At 42.0% G+C, this 24,898-nt stretch overlaps 2 protein-coding genes across 2 annotated transcripts in view; both read right to left on the bottom strand.

The window, feature by feature from the left end:
- The window catches only part of LOC124041657 (inactive dipeptidyl peptidase 10-like), a 370,729-nt gene that overhangs the window by 258,382 nt on the left and 87,449 nt on the right, over nt 1–24,898 (bottom strand). The window lies entirely within an intron of this gene.
- The window catches only part of LOC124037612 (E3 ubiquitin-protein ligase HECW2-like), a 49,982-nt gene that overhangs the window by 23,244 nt on the left and 1,840 nt on the right, over nt 1–24,898 (bottom strand). The gene's annotated exons all lie outside the window — the stretch shown is intronic.

Here is a 24,898-nt window from a genome sequence, read left to right as displayed (position 1 = left end):
CAATGAATCTATAATAGAGGTCTGGATTGGTTTCAAGCGAGTCTCGGGCTCTCTTGATTTCTGCTGCAGTGTTGCCCGGTCTTGAGGGTTGCCATTTGCAGATGGAAGGTTTGCCTATAAAATCGGAATGATTCATTGAACAGAAGAGTTTGTGTTTCTCCTTGGCATTCATTCTTCCTCGAAGATCACTTTGAATAATCAGCTTAACTATGCCACCCAAAGACAATAGTTCTGCTGATGCATGATGATGCATGATCTTAAATGTAAATAAGAATCCACGTCCCACAACATCGGTTGTGCATTTCCAGCAATATGCTTTAATTTCAATTGATTGGAAAAGGTCATTGCATATCTGGAAATATTATATTATACTCATCTTTTCCATGTATTTTGTATTGTGGTACATAGCTCAATTTACAAAACAGATCACCTGGGATGTGGATTTATCTCAACAGTAGACCACTTTTGATGTATGAAAATATCTTACAAACTTAGATTTTGCAGTGTCATGTCCATTTGAATATCAATCACGTTTCTTGACATCAGATGTACACTACCGTTCAAAGGTTTGGGGTCACTTAGAAATGTCCTTGTTTTTGAAAGAAAAGCAAATACATTTTTTTGTCCATTAAAATAACATCCAATTGATCCGAAATACAGTGTAGACATTGTTAATGTTGTAAATGACTATTGTAACTGGAAATTACAGATTTTTAATGGAATATCTACATAGGCATACAGAGGCCCATTATCAGCAACCCTCACCCCTGTGTTCCAATGGCACGTTGTGTTAGCTAATCCAAGTTTATAATTTTTTAAGGATAATATATCATTAGAAAATCCCTTTGCAATTATGTTAGCACAGCTGAAAACTGTTGTCCTAATTAAAGAAGCAATAAACCTGGCCTTATTAGACGAGTTGACTATCTGGAGCATCAGCATTTGTGGGTTCGATTACAGGCTCAAAATGGTCAGGAACAAAGAACTTTCTTCTGGAATTCGTCAGTCTATTCTTTTTCTGAGAAATGAAGGCTATTCCATGCGAGAAATTGCCAAGAAACTGAAGATCTCATACAATGCTGTGTACTACTCCCTTCACAGAACAGTGGAAACTGGCACTAACCAGAATATAAAGAGGAGTGGGAGGCCCCGGTACACAACTGAGCAAGAGGATAAGTACATTAGAGTGTCTAGAAACAGACACCTCACAAGTCCTCAACTGGGAAACACCAGTCTCAATGTCAACAGTGAAGAGGCGACTTAGGGATGCTGGCCATCTAGGAAAAGAGCCAGAATTTCACGTTCTACATGTCTGAGAGGCACGTCTTTTCTACATAACAGATTTATACCTGAACCTGCTGCAGGACTCTGTTTGAAGAGTCCCTGTTTGAAGGACGAAGTCAGGAAAATTTAGTGCTACAGCGCATTTTGAAATTATTCAGACCATTTGACCTTATCCACATTTTGTTACGGTACAGCCTGAAACAAAAATGTATTCAATTATTTTTTTCCCTCATCAATCTACACACAATTCCCCAAAATGAAAAGTAAAAACTGGTTTTTAGAAATGTTTGCAAATAATAATAGCACATTTACACATTTGTTGACAATACATTTGTGGAGTGGTTGAAAAATAATTCGTTTTAACAGTTATTTTGAGCGCGGCACAAATCGTGCTTAAAAGACAGCGTGGCCAATGTTGAATGTTCATAATTTTAAACTAGGAAAAGAAGCCCTTAATCTTCGACTTTGGACCACACAACCACTCCACTGAATAGCAGGCTAATGATTGCTTTGCAATGTTTGCAGTTAGTAACTGATTCCTTCAAAACAAACAGCTCATTGTTGATTTTGCGATTTCCAACTTGTTGTGTAATGTTTATGTCCAATAGCCGACGAGCACCGATATGTTTTATCTATCATTTATCTTCCTTATTTCTCTTCATATGACAAGGAATAAAAAGGATTTGCCAGTAGAATGTCAACTTGATTCATGATGATGACTGCAAGCTAAGATTTTGAAAGTATGATGTTGACATGATCAGTCCAATCAAAGCTACTGTAGATATTTGACATCATTTAATCTGTGGCCGATGACCTTGAGCCTTCATGGATGGGCACTTCTAATATAGGGGCTTGAATTTTCTAGCTCTACCCTTAGACTTGGTGGTGACGTAGTGTCCCCATGAGGGACAGAACACAGAACAACGCTCCTTATTTTCTGCTAGCTTGCCCCACCACCACAGAAAGAACTGAGCTAGGCTGAGAAACAGCATTTTGGAGCTGCTTTACTCAAGAAAACAAAAAAGAGACCATGTTTGTATGCGGTTATATTAACTCGATGATATATATATTTTTTACATTGCTTGTAAACTTGTATATGACACAAAATAACATGCAAAACAGGAAATACCAAAAAGTGTAGGGCCCTGCCCCACCTGCCCTGAATGACGGGTCACCATTGGTTGTGATAAGGTAGGGGTGGTATACAGAAGATAGCACTATTTGGTAAAAGCCCAAATCCAGATTACGGCAACAATATCTCAAATAAGCAAAGAGAAATGACAGCCCATCATTACTTTAAGACATGAAGGTCAGTCAATCTGGAAAATTTCAAGAACTTTCAAAGTTTCTTCCAGTACAGTTGCAAAAACCATCCAGCGCTGTAATGAAACTGGCTCTCATGAGGACCGCCACATGACAGGAAGACCCAGAGTTACCTCTGCTGCAGAGGATAAGTTCATTAGAGTTAGCAGCCTCCGAAATTGCAGCACAAATAAATGCTTCACAGAGTTCATTAAAATAGATCAAAATAAAAAAAATAAAACATCAAAATACTGCCCCCTCCACTCAACAGGTTAAAACCTCTTTGGGCTGAGATCCTGCTAATGAGATCGATATGACAACAGCCAGTGAAAGTACAGGGCGCCAAATTCAAAACAACAGAAATCCCATAATTACAATTCCTCAAACATAGAAGTATTTTACACCATTTTAAAGATACACTTCTTGTTAATCCCACCACAGTGTCCGATTTCAAAAAGGCTTTACGACGAAGGCAAACCGAACGATTATGTTAGGTCAGAGCCTAGTCACAGATAAATACAGACATTTTTCCAGCCAAAGAGAGCCTTCACAAAAAGCAGAAATAGAGATAAATGAATCACTAACCTTTGATGATCTTCGTCAGATGACACTCATAGGACTTCATGTTATACAATACATGTATGTTTTGTTCGATAAAGTTACATTTCTATTTAAAAAAATCTCAGTTTACATTGACGCATTATGTTCAGTAGTTCCAAAACATCCTGTCACGTTCTGACCTTTATTTCCTTTGTTTTGTCATTATTTAGTATTGTCAGGGCGTGTGTTGGGTGGGCAGTCTATGTTTGTTTTTCTATGTTTTGGGGTATTTCTATGTTTCGGCCTAGTATGGTTCTCAATCAGAGGCAGGTGTCATTAGTTGTCTCTGATTGAGAATCATACTTAGGTAGCCTGGGTTTCACTGTGTGTTTGTGGGTGTCTCTGTCTCTGTCTTTGCACCAGATAGGACTGTTTAGGTTTTCCATGTTTATTGTTTTGTAGTGTTCATGTGTACATTTACGTATTAAAAGAACCATGGACACTTACCACGCCGCATATTGGTCCTCCGATTCTTCTCTCCTCTCCTCTTCGGAAGAAGAGGAGGAAATCCCTGACACATCCGGTGATTTTGCAGAGAGCCACATCAATTTACAGAAATACTCAGAATAAACATTGATAAACGATACAAATATTATGCACAAAATTATAGATACACTTCTCCTTAATGCAACCGCTGTGTCAGATTTCAAAAAAGCTTCACCGAATAAGCACACCATGCTATAATTTTAGTACAGCGCTCAGAGACTAAAACAACCCAAACAGATATCCGCCATGTTGTGTAGTCAACAGAAGTCAGAAATAGCATTATAAATATTCACGTACCTTTGATGATCTTCATCAGAACGCCGTCCCAGGAATCCCAGTTCCACAATAAATGTTTGATTTGTTTGATAATTTCCATCATTTATGTCCGAAGATCACTGACATCATCATTATCCAACCTTCTCTCTCTCTCTCTCATTTCCAGAGAATGACAGACTTTCATAACAAAATTCCTGTTCATGTGAGCACAGCACAACAAAAAATGTATTGTATGCTGCTGCATAAATTACGTAATATGCCATTGAGATATGTATACTATAGCAATGAAAGCAATACTAAGTGTATTTTGTGTAGTAAGCTGTTAGAACAAATTATTAGGATGAGGCACATGGGTACTATCTACCCCTCTTAATTCCACCTACTGCTCTGACTTGGTGGTGCACATGTAGTGGTGCACACCTGTTTTTGAGAAATGTAATCATTGTAAGAGCTTTCATTGTCTGCTTATGTGCCCCTTTATCTATCCTACGGTTCTGACTTGGTGTACAGGGAGAACACTGTAAGAATGGCCCATGTTCTGAATTCTGTTGCTGTACATTTCAGAAGTGCTGAACAAATAGTTTTATTGACCTCATCCGTCCTAGCTCACTCATTAACATCTTAATCGAATTGCCTCTTATCCGTTTGTCGTCCCCTTGTGCCATAGTTTGTACATCTCAATTGTCAGTAGAATCCACATTTGTTCAAGCAAGTCAGACATATCAGCTATGTTTTTTAAAAGACCGTAAATGAACTGTTTCATTGCCTGATAGCCAGGTGTAGCAGTGGTAAGGTGTTGGGACTGCTGTTGGAACTTATGTAGGCCCTAACAGTTTTTGGGCACTGTTTGTCACCGTTATAGTGCAATTAATGTATTGTTTAGTGTTGTGTAGTGGCTTTGCTGGCATGCATCCCACCAAGATTTACATGCTTAAAATCGCCACTGATTGGCTAAAACGCATTAAGGAATGGAATTCCACAAATGAACAAGGCACACCTGTTAATTGAAATGCATTCCAGGTGGCTACCTCATGAAGCTGGATGAGAGAATGTCAAGTGTCCAAAGCTGTCATCAAGGCAAAGGGTGGCTCTTTGAAGAATCTCAAATATAAAATATATTTTGAACACTTTTTTTGGTTACTACATGAGTCCATGTGTGTTATTTCATAGTTTTGATGCATTTTTTGAATATTTAAAATATTTAAAATAAAGAAAAACCCTGGAATGAGTTATTTTGTTCAAACTTTTGACTGGTAATGTATGTAAATAAGTTTTTCTGTTTTAGTTGTTTTATACATTTGCTAAAGAAAATTAAAACCTGTTTTCACTGTCGTTATGGGTTGTTGTGTGTAGATTGATGAGGATTTAATGTATTTAATACATTTTAGAATAAGGCTGTAATGTAACAAAATGTGGAAAAAGTCAAAAGATCTGAATACTTTGAGTTCACTGTAAATAAGGGGATGGCTAGTTCTGTCATTGACTCCATGGTCAATGCTCTTTTTCAGAAACCAAACAACAGCACAACATTTGTTGCTAAGTGTACTTCAAAACATAATTCATGAAGATATCTTTGAGCATGCTTCCAAATTCTTTCAGTAAAGAAAATCATCTAAACAAACTTTTTTTTCTATTCATATTGTTGTTCAATTTCAGTCGGAGGCCTGAAATTTGAATGTCTGAGGCCCTATCGAAAACACAAAGACGCCTTATTGAGGAAAGAACAATTTACTACCTGCAGAAAATGTCATTCAATATCCTCGTGTTTTGTAAAGTGGTGGGATAGAAAACGAATTATGCATGTTTTCAAACTAACACTCGTATGAGAAGAGCTTTCATCAAATCAACTCCTTTCCCTTTGTAGCTGAGAAATTCCATTATAACAGAGTGATGCTGAGACTCAGATGCTAAGATTCACTTTAAAATGTACGTGCATGTCAAACAAAAAAACAATTATTGCGAATTTATACAAACCTTACAACTCTATGCACAATGCCTACTTTAACATTTTCCACGGAAGATTTGACACAAACACATTTACAGTACTTGAAACACAGTGCACATGCAAAGTTCGGTAACAGAATGACGGGTTGCGTTGTTTGTGCTGTCATTCTTTTACCAAACTTTGCATCTGCAAGGTTCTTCAAGTAAAACAATGTCAGTGGAAATTGTTAAAAGTAATCCTTGTGCAGTTGTAACTTTGCAATCATCAGAAAAATCTAAGTCTTAGCATCACTATGTAACAGTGGAATTGCCCAGCTCTAATTCTTCAGACAGTACAGATGATAGCAAAGATGTGCTTTCTGCATGCACAATGAACAGGCAATCCTGATGAAGGTGACTTTGCTCTGGTGGTACGACTCCTCTTGTTATCATACGAGAGTGTACCTCTTGACATTTCTAATCTGTCTGTCTGTCTGTCTGTCTGTCTGTCTGTCTGTCTGTCTGTCTGTCTGTCTGTCTGTCTGTCTGTCTGTCTGTCTGTCTGTCTGTCTGTCTGTCTGTCTGTCTGTCTGTCTGTCTGTCTGTCTGTCTGTCTGTCTGTCTGTCTGTCTGTCTGTCTGTCTGTCTGTCTGTCTGTCTGTCTGTCTGTCTGTCTGTCTGTCTGTCTGTCTGTCTGTCTGTCTGTCTGTCTGTCTGTCTGTCTGTCTGTCTGTCTGTCTGTCTGTCTGTCTGTCTGTCTCACACACACACACACACACACACACACACACACACACACACACACACACACACACACACACACACACACACACACACACACACACACACACACACACACACACACACACACACACACACACACACACACACACACACACACACACACACACACACACACTCCTATGATTGCGGCGGGGTGTATTTGTCAGAGGCGCTGTGTATACAAGCTAGGCTCTCAGACACTTAATGAAGCATACACTTGTGGATGGGCTTTTCGTCTACAGGGAAAACACACACTATTGCTCAGAGCAAATGCTTAAAGAACGAGCTCTCCTCTTTGCTCTTGGGAAGATCAATGATTTGTTTTCCCCAAGATATTTATCTTTAGGACACACAGCAGAGGAGATGGGATTGAATTAATGTAATTCTCTTCGCAAGCTATATGGGGAGTGTTTTTATAATATCATGATGTGTACAATGTCCTTATGTCCTCTGTTGCTCTGCATTTTAAAGAGATGTGCCATGGAGAATGTATGAGCTAGTCTATGAGTCAGCCCATTGAAATTGCCTTCTAAAATACTAAATCACCTAATAGTAATCTACTAATTCATACGTTAAGCTAAGAAGGAGGATCATGGGCATATGTAGTGTATGTGTTCTAACACTGTCCTTACACATATGCATGTCTGCACACACACCACCTGCACACTGCCCCCCCCCCAAAACACACAAACACACACATCACTCCCCACTCCTAGCCAAAGGCACCTTATCAACATCAACAGGCTTTCAGAGGTGTCGACCGCGTTGTCATAAATAAGGTCAGGCTTTGTCCTGGATGGCCGTGCCACTCTTTCCAAATGAAAAGTTAAGAGGCTGACAGCACTGTACACAGTGTGGCAGCCGCCTGCCCTTTACCATCTGTCAGGGAAACGCTACGTGTGTCATGTACACCTCCCCCAACAAAATGGAGTGTTAACATAGGCTGTGTTCAATAAGCTTTTCTCTTTAATTCATGTATCTTTGAAATGCAGCAGTAATAAAGGGTATAGGCGAGCCCCTAGCTAGCTCAGTTGTTTGCTGCTGCTGTACCCTGTGTGTGTGTGTGTGTGTGTGTGTGTGTGTGTGTGTGTGTGTGTGTGTGTGTGTGTGTGTGTGTGTGTGTGTGTGTGTGTGTGTGTGTGTGTGTGTGTGTGTGTGTGTGTGTGTGTGTGTGTGTGTGTGTGTGTGTGTGTGTGTGTGTGTGTGTGTGTGTTTCAAATGAGATTTCAGGTGGACAGGGCATTCCAGTCAGTGATGTCACTCGTAATTAAAGTATCTCCAGTATTGTCAATCACCACCTTCTCTCAATCCGCTGAGAGTGGAAAAGACACTATGTCCTTGTATCACTGAGTACAACAGCACAACATAACTGATGTATCTATCTTTCTCATAAGGTTGGTTATACTCAAAGCCCTTGTGGAATGGATAGCCAATATCTTTGGATATGTGACATCATTTAGGACAGCCTGAAGGACGGCATATCAACAGGGATGTATTCATTAGGACCCAAACAGAAGTAAACAGACAGAAAATGGGAGGGGCTGCCTGAATTTGTCCAACAAAAAGGCTTGTTTTCAGGGTCTGTTGCAAAACATTTTGCTACGATGCAAAAGTTTTGCTATGCTGTGCACTAATGAATACAAACCAGGACTCATTGTTGGGAACATGGTATGGCCCTACATATCTCACAACAAGCTGCCCAGTTGAATATGGGTGAAACTTAATATGTGTTCAACTGGCTCAAATCTCAAGTCTCGTGGCAAAATTGGAAATTGTGTTATTTACATTGGTTGAAAGTAGAGACTCAGAGCTACAAAATGGTATATTATACTCTACAGTTGAGGAACAATGGGAAAGCATCGTTCACACCCTCTTTTAAGATTTAGCCACACCCATCTCTTTAAGGGTTGATCCGAATGTACTAACAAGCACCAGATATCTAAGGCTGTTATGTTATCCAGAGCGTTGGTGACTGCAACTGTGCTGTCAGATTGTCCGCTCTAAATTCAGAGCGTTTCGAGATTAGAGCGCACAGTGGACGCTCTGGTCAATGAGTTTACTGATGTTTACTAACACCGACCAAATTTAATGGGTGTGGAGCATTCGTAATTTCATCAGTTATTCTACACTCACTGGCACACTCAGACGAGAGTGCTCTGAAATCGGAGTAGATGGCCAGACTGAATTTACGAACGCACCCGAAATGTTTACTTGCATAGTGGAGTCTTTTGTTAAGACATGTAGCTAGCTTGCTTGGTAAACAATGAACCATAATCACAACTCATGACGTTACTACCCTGCATGGATCTGCAAGTAGCTAACCAACCAGGTTAAATTCTACGTAGCTAACATTAGCCTATAGCTAGCCAAGTACAATGGCTCTTTCTGTCAAAATTAGAAACATGTAATATCTGATAATGTAGATAGCCAGACTATCTTACCCATATGCATCATTCATGGTTGGACGTGTCTCCTGTCGGATGCCATGGTTACCCTTAGTTTGAAGATGTAATCCGGAAGCTATCATACTCGAATTCCACTGATTTCAAAACTCAGCTCTCCAGAAAGGGGAAAGCAACACTTATGCAGTTTTAACACACGATACATAAAAAAAGCCATGTTAGACAGGATTACCTAGACATACTGACCAGCTCAAATAGACAAAAGCGTGCTATATGCTATCACTCACCATGTCCAGCCCACTCATTATCTCAGTCAAGTATTGCTAGCGAGTAGGTTGCTGACTTTTTCTTTGACTAAACCAACTAGGCTCGTAAATTAACAATTTATTCATATTTACACATTGCATACACGTTTGTTATAAAAAAAAAACAGCCTAAATGTCTCTCCTGTGAAGTAGTGACCCGCGACATACGCCTAGTTTCCTGAAACGGGTCACAGTATTCAACATGAAATGGTTAAATTACGGATTGGGGTACAAATACCTTATATTGCATTTTGATGAAAGAAAGAGCACCAGGATGCTCTCGATTGTGCAGCTGTGGAACTTTTGAGGATCTGGGGACCCATACCAAATCTTTTCAGTCTCTGAGGGAGAAAAGGTGTTGTTGTGCCCTCTTCATGACTGTCTTGGTGTGTTAGGACCATGATAGTTTGTTGGTGATGTGCACACCAAGGTCTTTTTGTTAATGTTAATGGTTGCATCACCGCCTGGTATGACAACGGCTCAGCATCTGACCGTCAGACGCTACAGAGGTTAGTGTGTATGGACCAGTACATCACTGGGGCCAAGCTTCCTGCCATCCAGTACCTATATACTAGGCGGTGTCAGAGGAAATCCCCCAAAATTATCAGAGACTCCAGTCACCTAAGTCATAGACTGTTTTCTCTGGTACCGCACGGCAAGCCATAAGATGGCTGGACAATTCATCAAATGGCCACCAGACTATTTACATTGACTCCCCCCCCCCTCCATTTGTGTTGTGCACCGCTGCTACTCGCTGTTTATTATCTATGCATAGTCACCACACCCCTACCTGCATGTACAAATTACCTCAACTAACCTGTACCCCTGCACATTGACTCAGTACCGGTACCCCCTGTATGTAGCCTCGTTATTGTTATCTATTGTGTTACCTTTTTATTGTTTTTAACTTCAGTTTATTTGGTAAATATTTTCTTAACTCTTTCTTGAACTACACTGTTGGTTAAGGGCTTATATAAGTAAGCATTTCACGTTAAGGTCTATCTATACGTGTTGTATTCAGCGCATATGACAAATGAAGTTTGTTTTGAGTCGAGTTAATTAAATCATTAAAGAACGAATGTCCTGGCTGCTCCAATCACAGAGCCCAGAAACAACATTGAACCACCTCCCATAGGGTCAATGGGTCAAAAGTGAGGACAGTGAAAGGAACAGAAAATGTGGCATCTGTGACATTGTTTAAAAATGATCAATGACCTTATAGGTGACACTGTCTGTCCCTCCAAGACACTGCTTTCAATTGGCTTCTGGATTTATTTCATCCACAAACTCCATAGACACAATCTAGGATCTTCTCAAAGCAGATTAAAGAAGGCTGATGTAATTTGTCGAGAACTGTTTAAGCAGCAAAGAAATAACATTGCCTGATGTAACCCCTGAGTCCTTTATACTGTATGAATCAGAGAATAACACATTTGTGGTGTATTTGTATATTTTTGCCTTCTCATGTCTATCAAGGCTTCTCCAAGAAGAGGAGAGCTCAAAGCCTGCATTGAAAGAAGATTGTGGTCTTAACTTTAGAATAATACCCTACGACAATCACAGCAATTGCTAAGGCAAAACCCCCCAAAATATATATTCATACAGCACAGATTTTTTTTTTATATGTCTGCGTTTTGGTGAAGGAATAGCTTCCAGGGGCTCGTGAAATATTACAGCTGTCAGTGTTTCTGACAGAGCCTTTATCCTCATCGTCTGTGTTTGATGGAGGACTCCAGTGACTTTGACACCTTGCTAAATGTCTCCGCCTCAGCCTCAGTTCTGGGAACGTTGATAATGACACACTTTGGTTTTGTGTGTGTAGGCGTCGCCATGTGCCTGCTGTGGAGAATGGAGGCTCACTGCTTACTCTTAGGGCCTAGGAATTTAGCATTAAGTCCCGAGGGTCCTACTGCGTGTGGATGCTTGTATCTTGGCCCACATGGTGTTTTATGGTTCTGTCTGTTGAGTTCTGCCCAGCACTCATATAGCTCTAAAAAGCTGGAGAACCCTGCTCCTCTCCCAGACCAAGATTGGTGAGCCTTGGTTTATTTGGACATTTGATCATCAGCAGAAATGTTTTGGTGCCATTCCCCAGATCTGTGCCTCGACACAATTTTGTCTCTGAGCTCTACGGACAATTCCTTTGACCTCATGGCTTGGTTTTTGCTCTGACATGCACTGTAAACCGTAGGACCTTAAATAGACAGGTGTGAGCCTTTCCAAAACATGTCTAATCAATTGAATTACCACAGGTGGACTCCCATCCAGTTGTATAAACATCTCAAGGATACTCAATGGAAACAGGATGCAACTGAGCTGAATTTCGAGTCTCATTGCAAAGGGTCTGAATACTTGTAAAAAATGTATTTCTGTTTTTTAGTTTTAATACATTAGCAAGAAATTCTTACCCTGTTTTTGCTTTGTCATTATGGGGTATTGTATGTAGATTACTGTGGAAATTCATTTATTTAATCAATTTTGGAATAAGGCTGTAACGTAACAAAATGTGGAAAAATGTGTGACACTTATATATATTTATATTATTATATTATTATATTATTATTATTATATTACTTTGTGGATAGCCTTCAAAATAAAAGTATGGCATAATACTGCTATTTGTATTCATTTGCCTCACCGTCAATGGCATACTTTTATTTTGAAGGCAAACTGCAAATTCCACTATTGTGCCTAATCCTTATTGTGGCTAGCTTCACAACACATAACCCAGTCCGGTCGAGCTTTACTAGCCAGATGAAGCTAGCTGGCTGCTTATAACATTAGCTTTGGGGAACAGGGTTAAGTAGCTGGCTAGCTATTTATTTTCATGAACTGAAGTTCAATTTCAATAAGCGAACAACAAGTGACAACCGAGCTAATACTTACTCACAAGGATTCCTAAATCATTGCTAAGGATAATGAAAATGACTGCAGTTTCTACTGGTCATTGTTTTCAGGCTGGTTGTATTGGTGCTAGCTAGGTACCAAGCTAAAGCGAGCTACCCCAGAAGTTGCGGTCGAACAAATGATACTTTATTACCAACGCGGTATTGTAAACACATTGTTCGTGGCCGGTGTTTGCTTGTTTGCAGAATTTTGTACAGCTTCACAGTGATACTGTATCTTTTTTGACACGCAAATACCCAAACGGCGTTTGATACTATGTATGTCTTGAAGCTAATGTGACACTATTACTGAGTAACTCCGGGAGGGCAACATCTGAAAAATAGAACACTTGGTAGTGTGTAGCGGTGCTTGACCAGTCAGTGAAAGTCAATATCACCCATGACAGAGAATGGTTGATTTTCAAGGGCAGTGAATTCCATTATCTTGGCTTTAATGTATTTCACCTTTTGAGTTGTCTCACTGAAAAGTTCTTACTCTTTCAAATGACTGCTCGATCCACACAGCAGACATTGTGGGCTAGCTTATGAATGCTGTGTTGGACGTGTAGCACAAAATTTTACCTGCCGTCAAACGTGCACTCCACTTTACGTGCACTCCACCAATCAGGCCTTTATGGTAGAGTGGCCAGGTGGAAGCCACTCCTCAGTTAAAGGCACTTGACAGCTCGCTTGGAGTTTGCCAAAAGGCACCTAAAGACTCTCAGACCAAGAGTAACAAGATTTTCTGGTCTGATAAAATCCAGATTGAACTCTTTTGACCTGAACGCCAAGCATCACGTCTGAAGGAAACCTGGCACCATTCCTACGGTTGGTTGCCAAGGGCAATGAATTCCATTATCTTGGCTTTAATGGATTTCGTCTTTCAGTTGTCTCGCTGAAATGTTCTTACTCTTTCAAATGCTCGGCTTGTTGACTTCTTGATCCACACAGCAGACATTGGGCTAGGTTAGGAATGCTGTGTTGCACGTGTAGCGCAAAATTTTACATGACATCATTGTGTCAACTTATGTTATAAGCATCTCCAATCCAAAATTAAATCTAGAATCGGCTTCCTATTTCGCAACAGTGTCCTTCACTCATGCTGCCAAACATACCCTCGTAAAACTGACCATCCTACTGATCCTTGACTTCGGCGATGTCATTTACAAAATAGCCTCCAACATTCTACTCAACAAATTGGATGCAGTCTATCACAGTAGCATCTGTTTTGTCACCAAAGCCCCATATAATACCCACCACGGCGACCTGTATGCTCTCGTTGGCTGGCACTCGCTTCATACTCGTCGCCAAACCCACTGGCTCCAGGTCATCTATAAGTCGCTGCTAGGTAAAGCCCCATCTTATCTCAGCTCACTGGTCACCATAGCAGCACCCACCTGCAGCACGCGCTCCAGCAGGTATATTTCACAAAGCCAGGTATATTTCCCCCCAAAGCCAATTCCTCCTTCGGCCACCTTTCCTTCCAGTTTTCTCTGCTGCCAATGACTGGAAGGAACTGTAAAAATCACTGAAGCTGGAGACACATACTCCCTCACTAGCTTTAAGCCCCAGCTGTCAGAGCAGCTCACAGATCACTGCACCTTTACATAGCCAATCTGTAAATAGCCCATAAAACTACCTCATCACCATATTGTTATTTATTTTGCTCCTTTGCACCCCAGTACCTCTACTTGCACACTCATCTTCTGCACATCTATCACCCCAGTGTTTATTTTGCCATACTGTGATAATTTTGCCACTTTGGCCTATTTATTGCCTCACCCCCCTTATCCTACCTCATTTGCACACACTGTATATAGACTTTCTCTATTGTATTATTGACTGTATGTTTGTTTATTCCATGTGTAACTCTGTGTTGTTGTTTGTGTCACACTGCTTTATCTTGGCCAGGTCGCAGTTGTAAATGAGAACTTGTTCTCAACTAGCCTATGTCACGCCTTGGTCTTAGTATTTTGTGTTTTCTTTAATATTTTGTTCAGGCTAGGGTGTGACATGGGGTTATTGTATTTTCGTATTGGGGTTTGTAGTATTATTGGTATTGCGGTTGAGTAGGGGTGTTGTATAGGCTTGGCTGCCTGAGGCGGTTCTCAATCAGAGTCAGGTGATTCTCATTGTCTCTGATTGGGAACCGTATTTAGGTAGCCGGGGTTTTACTGTATATTTCGTGGGTGATTGTTCCGATCTCTGTGTAGTTTCACCAGATAGGCTGTAATTAGGTTTCACGTTCCGTTTGTTGTTTTGTATTTTTTACAAACGAAGAACGCCGTTACATCCTACCTGATTAAATAAAGTGAAATAATAATATTTTTTATGGGTATGCACAGTAGCTTTGACATCAGTTTTTAACATCGGCATTAAACTAGACATTAGGCCAATACCGATGTTGGCATTTTTAGCTAATATCGGCCGATTCCAATACATTTACCGATATATTGTGCACCCCTACTATAAAGTTTTCATAAATATGGGATAACTGTGTGCCATAACCACCAATGTCAAATGTGACATAACCCACTATGTCAAATATGACATAAACCTGTGTTTTATAAAGGCTGGCATAAGCACCGCTTAATAAAGGCTTCACAAAGCATTTATAACCTTGTCATGCATCTTGACAGAGAATTGCTACACCAGGATGGTAGGTTCTATTCCCAGGACCACCCATACATTAAAATGTATGAACGACTAAGTCGCTTTGGATAAAAGCGTCTGGTAAAATGTATAAATTGTATATATAATATTATATTACAGTAAAACATTTCTAGGATGGCTCAAACTCTTTCCCTCTTGGGTTCTTAGCTAATATCCAACCGGTCCTCAACTTTCTCCGAAATACTACACTGCAGAATGACACACACTTTAAAGTGCAATCATGGTAGGGCCTTTTAAAATCCCTTCATATTTTTTGTCTAATTGGGTTTTCTCGGTTTTGTTTTTCCAGGTTTCGTACTTCCCCAAAAAACTTCTGGATTCTCCACCAGATTTCGGATTTCCCCCCCAAAACGTCTGTCACGCCTTGGTCATTGTATCTTGTGTTTTTGTTATATGTTTGGGTAAGTCAGGGTGTGACATGGGTTTATATGTTGTTATTTCGTATTGTGTTTGTATTAATTAGGAGTGTGTATTAGTAGGGGTGTGTCTAGTTAGGCTTGGCTGCCTGAGGCGATTCCTAATTGGAGTCAGCTGATTCTAGTTGTCTCGGATTGGGAACCGTATTTAGGTAGCCTGAGTGCGCGTTGTATTTCGTGGGTGATTGTACCTGTCTTTGTGTTAGTCACCAGATAGGCTGTATTTGTTTCATTCATTTGTTGTTTTCTTCTTCAATTATTTAATGTACCGCTTTATCTTTTTTAAAGGTCATGAGTAACCTACATGCTGCATTTCGGTCTGCCTCTCTTCTAACAACAGACGAAGATCATTACAGAATCACCCACCACGATTCACAGACCGAGCAGCGTGTGAACTGGCAGGATCTGAAGGTGGACGTTATGGACAACAGAAGCAAGGATTATACGACGTGGGAAGAAATCGACAGGTGGGCAGCCGACCCAGGGCGAGTGCAGGAGCCCGCCTGGGATTCCCTGCAGCAATGCGAAGAGGGCTATACACGTATGGAATCGAGAAGGAAAGCATTGCTATACAGAGCGAAAACTGAAGGTAACAGGGGAAAGCGCAGAGAGAGAGTGGCTGAGTCAGGAAACAGACCTGAGCCTACTCTCCCTGTTAATCGTGAAGAGCAGTTGCAATGGGAGAGAATGCATCATTTGGAAATTTGGACATGGGAGGAGGAATTAGACGGTCAAGGACCCTGGGAGCAGCCGGGAGAATATCGCCGTCCCAAGGAGGAAATAGAGGCAGCTAAAGCGGAGAGGCGTATGTATGAGGAGGCAGCACGACGACGCGGTTGGAAACCGGAAAAACAGCCCCAAAAAATTATTGGGGGGGAGCTAGAAGGGAGAATAGTTATGCCAGGTAGGAAACCTGCGCATACTCCCTGTGCTCACCGTTGGGCTAGAGAGACCGGGCAGGCACCGTGTTATGCTATGGAGCGCACGGTGTTTCCAGTGCGGGTGCAGAGCCAGTTGTGACTCATACCAGCCCTTCCTATTGGCCGGGCTAGAGTGGGCATCGAGCCAGGTAAGCTTGGGCAGGCTCGGTGCTCAAGAGCTCCAGTGCGCCTGCACGGTCCGGTCTATCCAGAGCCACCTCTACACACCAGTCCTCCGGTAGCAGCTCCCCGCACCAGGCTTCCTGTGCGTGTTCTCGCGCCAGTACCACCAGTTCCAGCACCACGCACCAGGCCTCCAGTGCGCCTCGCCTGTTCAGCGCAGCCAGTGCTTTTCTCCTCTCCGGTGCTGCCGGAGTCTCCTGTCTGTCCAGCGCCACCAGTGCTACCAGTCGGCCCAGCGCGTCCAGTTCGCCTGTTCAGCACAGCCAGTGCTTTTCTCCCCTCCTGTGCTATCGGAGTCTCCAGCCTGTTTAGCGCAGCCAGAGCCTTTCTCCTCTCCGGCGCTGCCGGAGTCTCCTGTCTGTCCAGCGCCACCAGTGCTACCAGTCGGCCCAGCGCGTCCAGTGCGCCTCGCCTGTTCAGCTCAGCCAGAGCTTTTCTCCTCTCCTGCACTGTTGGAGTCTCCCGCCTGTTCAGCTCAGCCAGAACCTTTCTCCTCTCCTGTGCTGCCGGAGTCTCCTGTCGGCCCAGCGTCACCAGTCTGCCAGGATCCACCAGAAGTGCCAGTCTGCCAGGATCCGCCAGAAGTGCCAGTCTGCCAAGATCTTCTAGATCGGTCAGACAACCTTAATCATCCAGGTCCACCAGCCAGCCAGGATTTACCGGAGCCTACTACCTGCCTGAGCTTCCTCTCAGTACCGAGCTTCCTCTCAGTACCGGGCTTCCCCTCAGTACAGGGCTTCCCCTCAGTACAGGGCTTCCCCTCAGTACCGGGCTTCCCCTCAGTACTGGGCTGCTTCGGTCCCGAGCTGCCTCTGTCCCGAGCTGCCCCTCTGTCCCGAGCTGCCCCTCTGTCCCGAGCTGCCCCTCTGTCCCGAGCTGCCCCTCTGTCCCGAGCTGCCCCTCGGTCCCGAGCTGCCCCTCGGTCCCGAGCTGCCCCTCAGTTATGTGGGGATCAGGGTGAGGACTATTAGGCCATGGTCGGCGGAGAAGGTGGATTATCCTAGGACGCGAAGGGGAGGAACTAGGACATTTATGGAGTGGGGTCCACGTCCCGAGCCAGAACCGCCACCATGGACAGACGCCCACCCGGACCCTCCCTATGCTCTTGAGGTGCGTCCCGGAGTCCGCACCTTAGGGGGGGGTTCTGTCACGCCTTGGTCATTGTATCTTGTGTTTTTGTTATATGTTTGGGTAGGCCAGGGTGTGACATGGGTTTATATGTTGTATTACGTATTAGGGTTTGTATTAATTGGGAGTGTGTATTATTAGGGGTGTGTCTAGTTAGGCTTGGCTGCCTGAGGCGATTCCTAATTGGAGTCAGCTGATTCTAGTTGTCTCGGATTGGGAACCGTATTTAGGTAGCCTGAGTGCGCGTTGTATTTCGTGGGTGATTGTACCTGTCTTTGTGTTAGTCACCAGATAGGCTGTATTTGTTTCATTCGTTTGTTGTTTTCTTCTTCAATTATTTCATGTACCGCTTTATCTTTTTTAAAAGTCATGAGTAACCTACACGCTGCATTTCGGTCTGCCTCTCTTCTAACAACAGATGAAGATCATTACAACGTCTGGTTTCCCCCACAGTTTTTCCACACTTTTCTAATTGAAAAACAATCAAATTGGATTGTCTGTGTTCACAACAATGCTTAAACCATCTGGTGTCAACTTTTGAAGTCAGGGAAAAATATAAGAAACTTAGATTTTTTGGTTTATTTGCCATGCCCTGCACTGTTGTTTGGTTAGCTGTGTTTCTATAGCGCAGTAAGTGCACAAGTGATGAGTTTGCGAATCAAATGCCCACTTGTGGTGCCACTGGACAGTGAAAAGTAAATAAGTGAACCTTTATTTATTGTAATTTAAATACGTTTGTAGTAGTTAAGTGTTGATTTAGATTACATAGCTACCTCAGTTGTTATTTCAAATAATGTGTGACTTCACAACAAATAAAAAAAAACCTAGATACAGCCACTTCTCATAGTCATGTGATTTGTAAATGAAAGAGGAATATAATAATACGAATTGAATGGAGTTTCCCATCTCCCCAAAGCACAGAAAGGCCCTTATCCAATGACAAAGGCATTTCCTAACAGACCTGCTAACTTTCTTTGTCGTTACTTTAAGGTGGCACCAACATGCATTACCTCCAGCAGGCAGAGAGGCAAGAACCATTCGTCCACCAGCTCAGGAGCAAGCTACACGGTTCACAGCTCTGTGAAACTTTCAATGTAATTGCATTGCTGGGCAATTTTAAACTTAATGTACAGTATGTGTATTGTTAAAAAAAAAAGAAAAAAAAGGAAATATGGTATAAACATCTGTAATGATTATTTCATTTAGCTGTTAGTGATAATTCCTGAACAGTTAATACATTTGTGTTTAAACCTTTAAGTATGTGTTATAAATTACCAAAAGGGTCTGACTTTAAAGTAAGTACAGCATCATGCGATATAGTCTTCATGGATGTGTTATGAATGACCAGAATCTTTATGGACGTGTTAATGCATGACAGAAGTTGTCTCACTTCAAACAAAGTATTGGTATTCCTCTTCTGTTCCCATGCTGGAGACCGGGGCTTGATTACATTTGTGACAATGGAGCAATTAAGGCAGCCCCCCGCACCTCTCTGATTCAGAGGTGTTGGCTTGAATGCGGAAGACACATTTCAGTTGAATGCATTCAGTTGTACAACTGACTTGGTATTCCCCTTTCCCTTTCCCAACATTTTGTGGCTGATCTTTCAGTGGGGGAGTGGTTGAACGTGTCAAAGACCTGACTAAGCTCAGCACTGCAAGATATGGCTCATTACATTGCTGTGTGTGTGTGTTTGTGTACTGAGCAACATTTAACATGCTTCCAGAAGAAAGTCTGAGACGTTACCCCACTCTTCCACCAAGGCACCTGCGAGTTCCCGGACATTTCTGGCGGGAATGGCCCTAGCTCTCACCCTCCGATCCAATACGTGCTCAATGGGATTGAGATCCGGGCTCTTCGCTGGACATGGCAGAACACTGACATTCCTGTCATGCAGGAAATCATGCACAAAACGAGCAGTAAGGCTGGTGGCATTGTCATGATGAAGGGTCTTGTCAGGATGAGCCTGCAGAAAGAGTACCACATAAGGGAGGAGGATGTCTTACCTGTAACGCACAGCGATGAGATTGCCTGCAATGACAATAAGCTCAGTCCGATGATGCTGTGACACACCGCCCCAGACCATGACGGACCCTCCACCTCCGCTCCATAGTACAGGCATCGGTGTAAGGGTCATTCCTTCGACGATAAACGCGAATCCGACCATCACCCCTTGTGAGACAAAACCCCAACTCGTCAGTGAAGAGCACTTTTTCCAGTCCTGTCTGTTCCAGTGACGGTGGGTTTGTGCCCATAGGCAAAGTTGTTGCCAGTGGCCTGGTGAGCACCTGCCTTGCAACAGGCCTACAAGCCCTCAGTCCAGCCTCTCTCAGCCTATTGCGGATAGTCTGAGCACTGATGGAGGGATTGTGCCTTCCTGGTGTAACTTGGGCAGATGTTGTTGCCATCCTGTACCTGTCCCGCAGGTGTGATGTTTGGATGTACAGATCCTGTGCAATTGTTGTTACACATGGTCTGCCACTGCGAGGACGATCTGCTGTTCGTCCTGTCTCCCTGTAGCGCTATCTTATGCGTCTCACAGTACGGACATTGCAATTCATTGCCCTGGCCACATCTGCAGTCCTCATGCCTCCTTGCAGCATGCCTAAGGCACGTTCACACAGATGAGCAGGGACCTTGGCCATCTTTCTTTTGGTGTTTTTAAGAGTCAGTAGAAAGGCCTCTTTAGTGTCCTATGTTTCATAACTGTGACCTTAATTGCCTATCGTCTGTAAGCTGTTAGTGTCTAACAACCGTTCCACAGGTGTATGTTCATTAATTGTTTATGGTTCATTGAACAAGCATGGGAAACAGTGTTTAAACCATTTACAATGAAGATCTGTGAAGTTATTTGGATTTTTACAAAAGGGTCCTGAAAAAAGGACATTTATTTTTTTGCTGAGTTTATAAGCCTGGGATAGCAACCATTCAAAGTTGGCCTTAGTGGGAGTGACCATAGAATTCTATGGGAGTGACCTTACTGATTAAAGTATTTGACCATTCTCCCTGTTCGTCACTAGTTAACACAGCCACAAACTCTTAATTAAACCATGCCCATTTAAACAATTTCTCTTCAAATTTCATTTTAAACCTAACCTTAACTAATGAAGGCCAATTTTATGTGTTGGTCCACCAGACAGTCCGTGCATTTGGGCAGAAGTGTCGGAGAACAAGATTAGGTGTAGTGTGACTAACCTGACTTCACTTTAGAGCGTGTGCTATCCTTCAGAATCCTTTATAAAGCACATGTTTATATCATATTTGACAGTGGATTATGCCACATTTGACTTTGGTTATTATGTCACAAATGTATGATTTATGAACCCTTTATAAAGCATGACATACGGTTATAAATGCTTTGTATCACATGTATTTAGTTCTTATGAAGCATTATGAAGGCTTTATGAAACCTTTATAAGCTAAACATAATTTAAAATGGGACTGAAAGCGTCCCATACAGCTGGTATTCTAGGGACATTGAATTGTCCGTTATCGAGACACCTGATTTCTGAAGACACAGTTTATAAAGACAACCTCTACAGACTCCCCAGGTGTGAATACACAGCAAACCAAGTTTGCTCTATCAAAACACTATCAAAAACTATCTAATCATCTATGAGTGCACACCTGAGCATACTTTGAAGATCTGTTCAACCGCATATTCATCATCTCTAGCACCTCCTCAGCATTTTAACATACATTGTATGTGAAAATGTTTTGTAAAAAAAAATAGAGAGAAAGGTAAGTCTTTCCAATAACATCATTAACTAATTAGTAGGCAATTAGTAGGCAATGCATCCTCACAATTGGTCAAAATCACACGATGCACACCTATGATGTCATTGGAAACACTTATCTTCCTCTATCTTTTTTTATGACAAAACATAGAAAGGCAGCATCTTCTTGTAACTTCGTTCGTCTGTTGTATGAAGAGAGTTAGACCGAAATGCAGCGTGTAGGTTATTCATGACTTTAATGAAGGAATAGCGGTACATGAAATAACTGATATAAGAAAAACAACAAACGCAACGTGAAACCTATTACAGCCTATCTGGTGAACTACAACACAGAGACAGGGACAAACACCCACAAAACACAACGCAAACTCAGGCTACCTAAATACGGTTCCCAATCCGAGACAACGAGAATCACCTGACTCCAATTGAGAATCGCTTCAGGCAGCCAAGCCTAACTAGACACACCCCTAATCAGACACAATCCCAATTAATACAAACCCCAATACGAAACACAACATATAAACCCATGTCACACCCTGGCCTACCCAAACATATACCAAAAACACAAAATATAATGACCAAGGCGTGACACTTCTCACATGTTGATGTTGTGGTGGTGCTGGAGATGAAGACTATGAAAGAAAGGTCTTACCCAATGGTTACAGAGTCCATGAACACAAACATTCCCATGTGGGCTGAGCAAGGAGAAGAGTAAAGTCCTTGACGGACCCTCACTCCCACAGTCTGCCACCCTCTCCTACAGTATCTCAGAAGATGTTTTAACGCATGAAGCATAGTGACATTGGTTTGCTTTCACCATGTACTGAAGAACTTTCCTTTGTTAAAAAAAAAATGAATCATCTTGCAATGAGTTCTGCTTCATGCATGAGAAAATATTTTAAACTCAACGCAAGAGACACAATAAAACATGCACAGACACTGGCGAAGCAGTCACTGTGTGTGTGTATGAATCTCTGTAACTATGTGAAATTCTATCTTGAAATTCTATTCTATGTGCCTATGACCTATGATTGTGTAGGTATGGGTGTGTGTACATTCTGAATGTACGTGTGCACCAAGGTTCATGAGCTGGATATATCTAACATGATGCTTGGACAAAATGTTTTGCTTGCTCTGCAACATTGAGGAATAAGCCCAAGAAGCATATTTTAGTCCCCAGTTACCTTGGACTTTTTTTTCCTGACGTTACATCAAAGCATTCTGTACATACCCACTGTACACATACCCATTACATCATTTTCCTTACAACTGACAAGAAATTGCACTAAGCAAGGCTGGGAAAGAACCTAAGGGATGGAGAGTGCCATTCTAACCAAGTCTGGCTTACAATGGCTCAATTCACCTTCAAAAAATACATTTGTACCTATATTTTAGCTGGCTTACAAAAACAAAAAAAAAGAGTCCACTCATGACCCAACCAGAAGATCAATATACATTTTTAGGTCCATTTGGTTGTAATATTTGTATGTTGTATGTTACAATGCCCTCACTGCAGCTCTGATGCAATCTGAGTCATGTATGACAAACAAATTGTCAAAGGTCCACATGTGGAACCTCTGTTAGACCTTCACCTTTGGGGCCCTGGGGGGGCAGTAGAGCTGCTCTTACACAACACGATATTCCCCACACATGTCATGTTTGTACATCCCGATATTCTTAGGAAGTTTGTTGCAAAATGTTGGTAATGTGAACGTTTCTAGCTAGGTGCGGTGTCTACAGGCATGAGGCCCACCAATATTCTGTTAAAATTCATGTGGATAGCACAAAGTGATTTTAAAAGGTAAAAACATTCAATTAGAACTCATTCCCAAGTCCAAGAATATAGGGTTAATATCCATCAGTCAAATGTTCTATCTCCCAGATCTAAAGGCAATCTGGATAGCACCATGCAGTACATATTGTACATATTCATAGTCCACTGCAGTATTCATAGTCCACTGCCCTGTGCCAGATAGAATCACATACGCATCATGGTTGCTGAGGCATAAAGACCTTATCAAGGCATGCAGTTGCTGGCTGCTCACTTCATGATCTCTCCATGCACTGAGAAGTCCATTGCATACACTCACATATTGTGACATACAAAGCCCCATATACTCCCAAACATCTCACTAAGTCCAAGCAACAATTATTTCACCAGTTAGCCTGCCTCTGCCAATAGATCTGCAGTAAATGTACAGTTTATATACTTTCAGAAAGGTGGGGCGCGACCATTTTGTCACAGCGTCCGATGTTGTTAATGTTTCTCCTCTGTTGCATTTTAATCACTTGGCACCCAGTCAATCAATACGCCATTTCATGCTACCCACACTATTGGTGCGCGGGTCAGCTGTTTGCTAAAAACCTATCCTCAACCGCCCGACTATATGTGATTGTCATGCCTGCTCCCGCTCTTACCCCCTGGCACTCGAGGGCGCCAGGCTCCCCAGCATTACGCACTCCTGCCACCATCATTACTCACACCTGCCTTCCCCGTCACACGACACAACAATTTTTTGACAGGGGTGCAGGATCATTTTTTTGCCTGATTTAGATATGATTCTGCATAAAATTTCCGCCATGTTATGCTATTTGTTAGTCAATCAATACATGCAACTTCTCTTCTGTCATTATTATGTTGCCGTAGATGTAACGCCTTGGTCATTGTATCTTGTGTTTTTGTTATATGTTTGGGTAGGCCAGGGTGTGACATGGGTTTATATGTTGTATTTCGTATTGGGGTTTGTATTAATTGGGAGTGTGTATTAGTAGGGGTGTGTCTTGTTAGGCTTGGCTGCCTGAGGCGATACCTAATTGGAGTCAGCTGATTCTAGTTGTCTCGGATTGGGAACCGTATTTAGGTAGCCTGAGTGCGCGTTGTATTTCGTGGGTGATTGTACCTGTCTCTGTGTTAGTCACCAGATTGGCTGTAATTAGTTTCACTCGTTTGTTGTTTTTGTATTTTCAGTTATTTCATGTACAGCATTTTCTTCATTAAATGTCATGAGTAACCTACACGCTGCATTTCGGTCTGACTCTCTACAAACAACAGACGAACAACATTACAGTAGAAGGCTAAATAAACCCTTGTTCACCAGAACGAGGTCATATTAAAGTCGATAGAATTAATGACTCAATCTAGTTGACATCGCTAAAGTTTTCGTGGAGCAAAGACGCTTAGGACCAAGGAGAAAAAACAATAACTAAAAGGGGAAAGATTTTCTGTGCAAATTTTCCAAATTACATCAGTTTGATCGGTTGTAAGGAACTATAGAAAGCTGTGAAAACGACCAAACAAGTTTCTGATAGATTACAGTTCATCATATTTGATGTGTTTGGAATACTAATGTTTCGGCCTAGTATGGTTCTCAATCAGAGGCAGGTGTCGTTAGTTGTCTCTGATTGAGAATCATACTTAGGTAGTGTGGGTTTCACTGTTTATTTGTGGGTGTTTGTTTCCATGTCTGTGTTTGTTCGCCACACGGTACTGTTTCGGTTTTGTTCACGTTTATTGTTTTTGTATCAGTGTTCATGTTGAGTTTTTTCATATTAAAAACATGGACACTTACCACGCCGCATCTTGGTCCGATCCTTG

This window comes from Oncorhynchus gorbuscha, linkage group LG01, assembly GCF_021184085.1.
Source record: "Oncorhynchus gorbuscha isolate QuinsamMale2020 ecotype Even-year linkage group LG01, OgorEven_v1.0, whole genome shotgun sequence".
NCBI lineage: Eukaryota > Metazoa > Chordata > Actinopteri > Salmoniformes > Salmonidae > Oncorhynchus > Oncorhynchus gorbuscha.
This window is presented reverse-complemented; position numbering and strand designations above follow the sequence as displayed.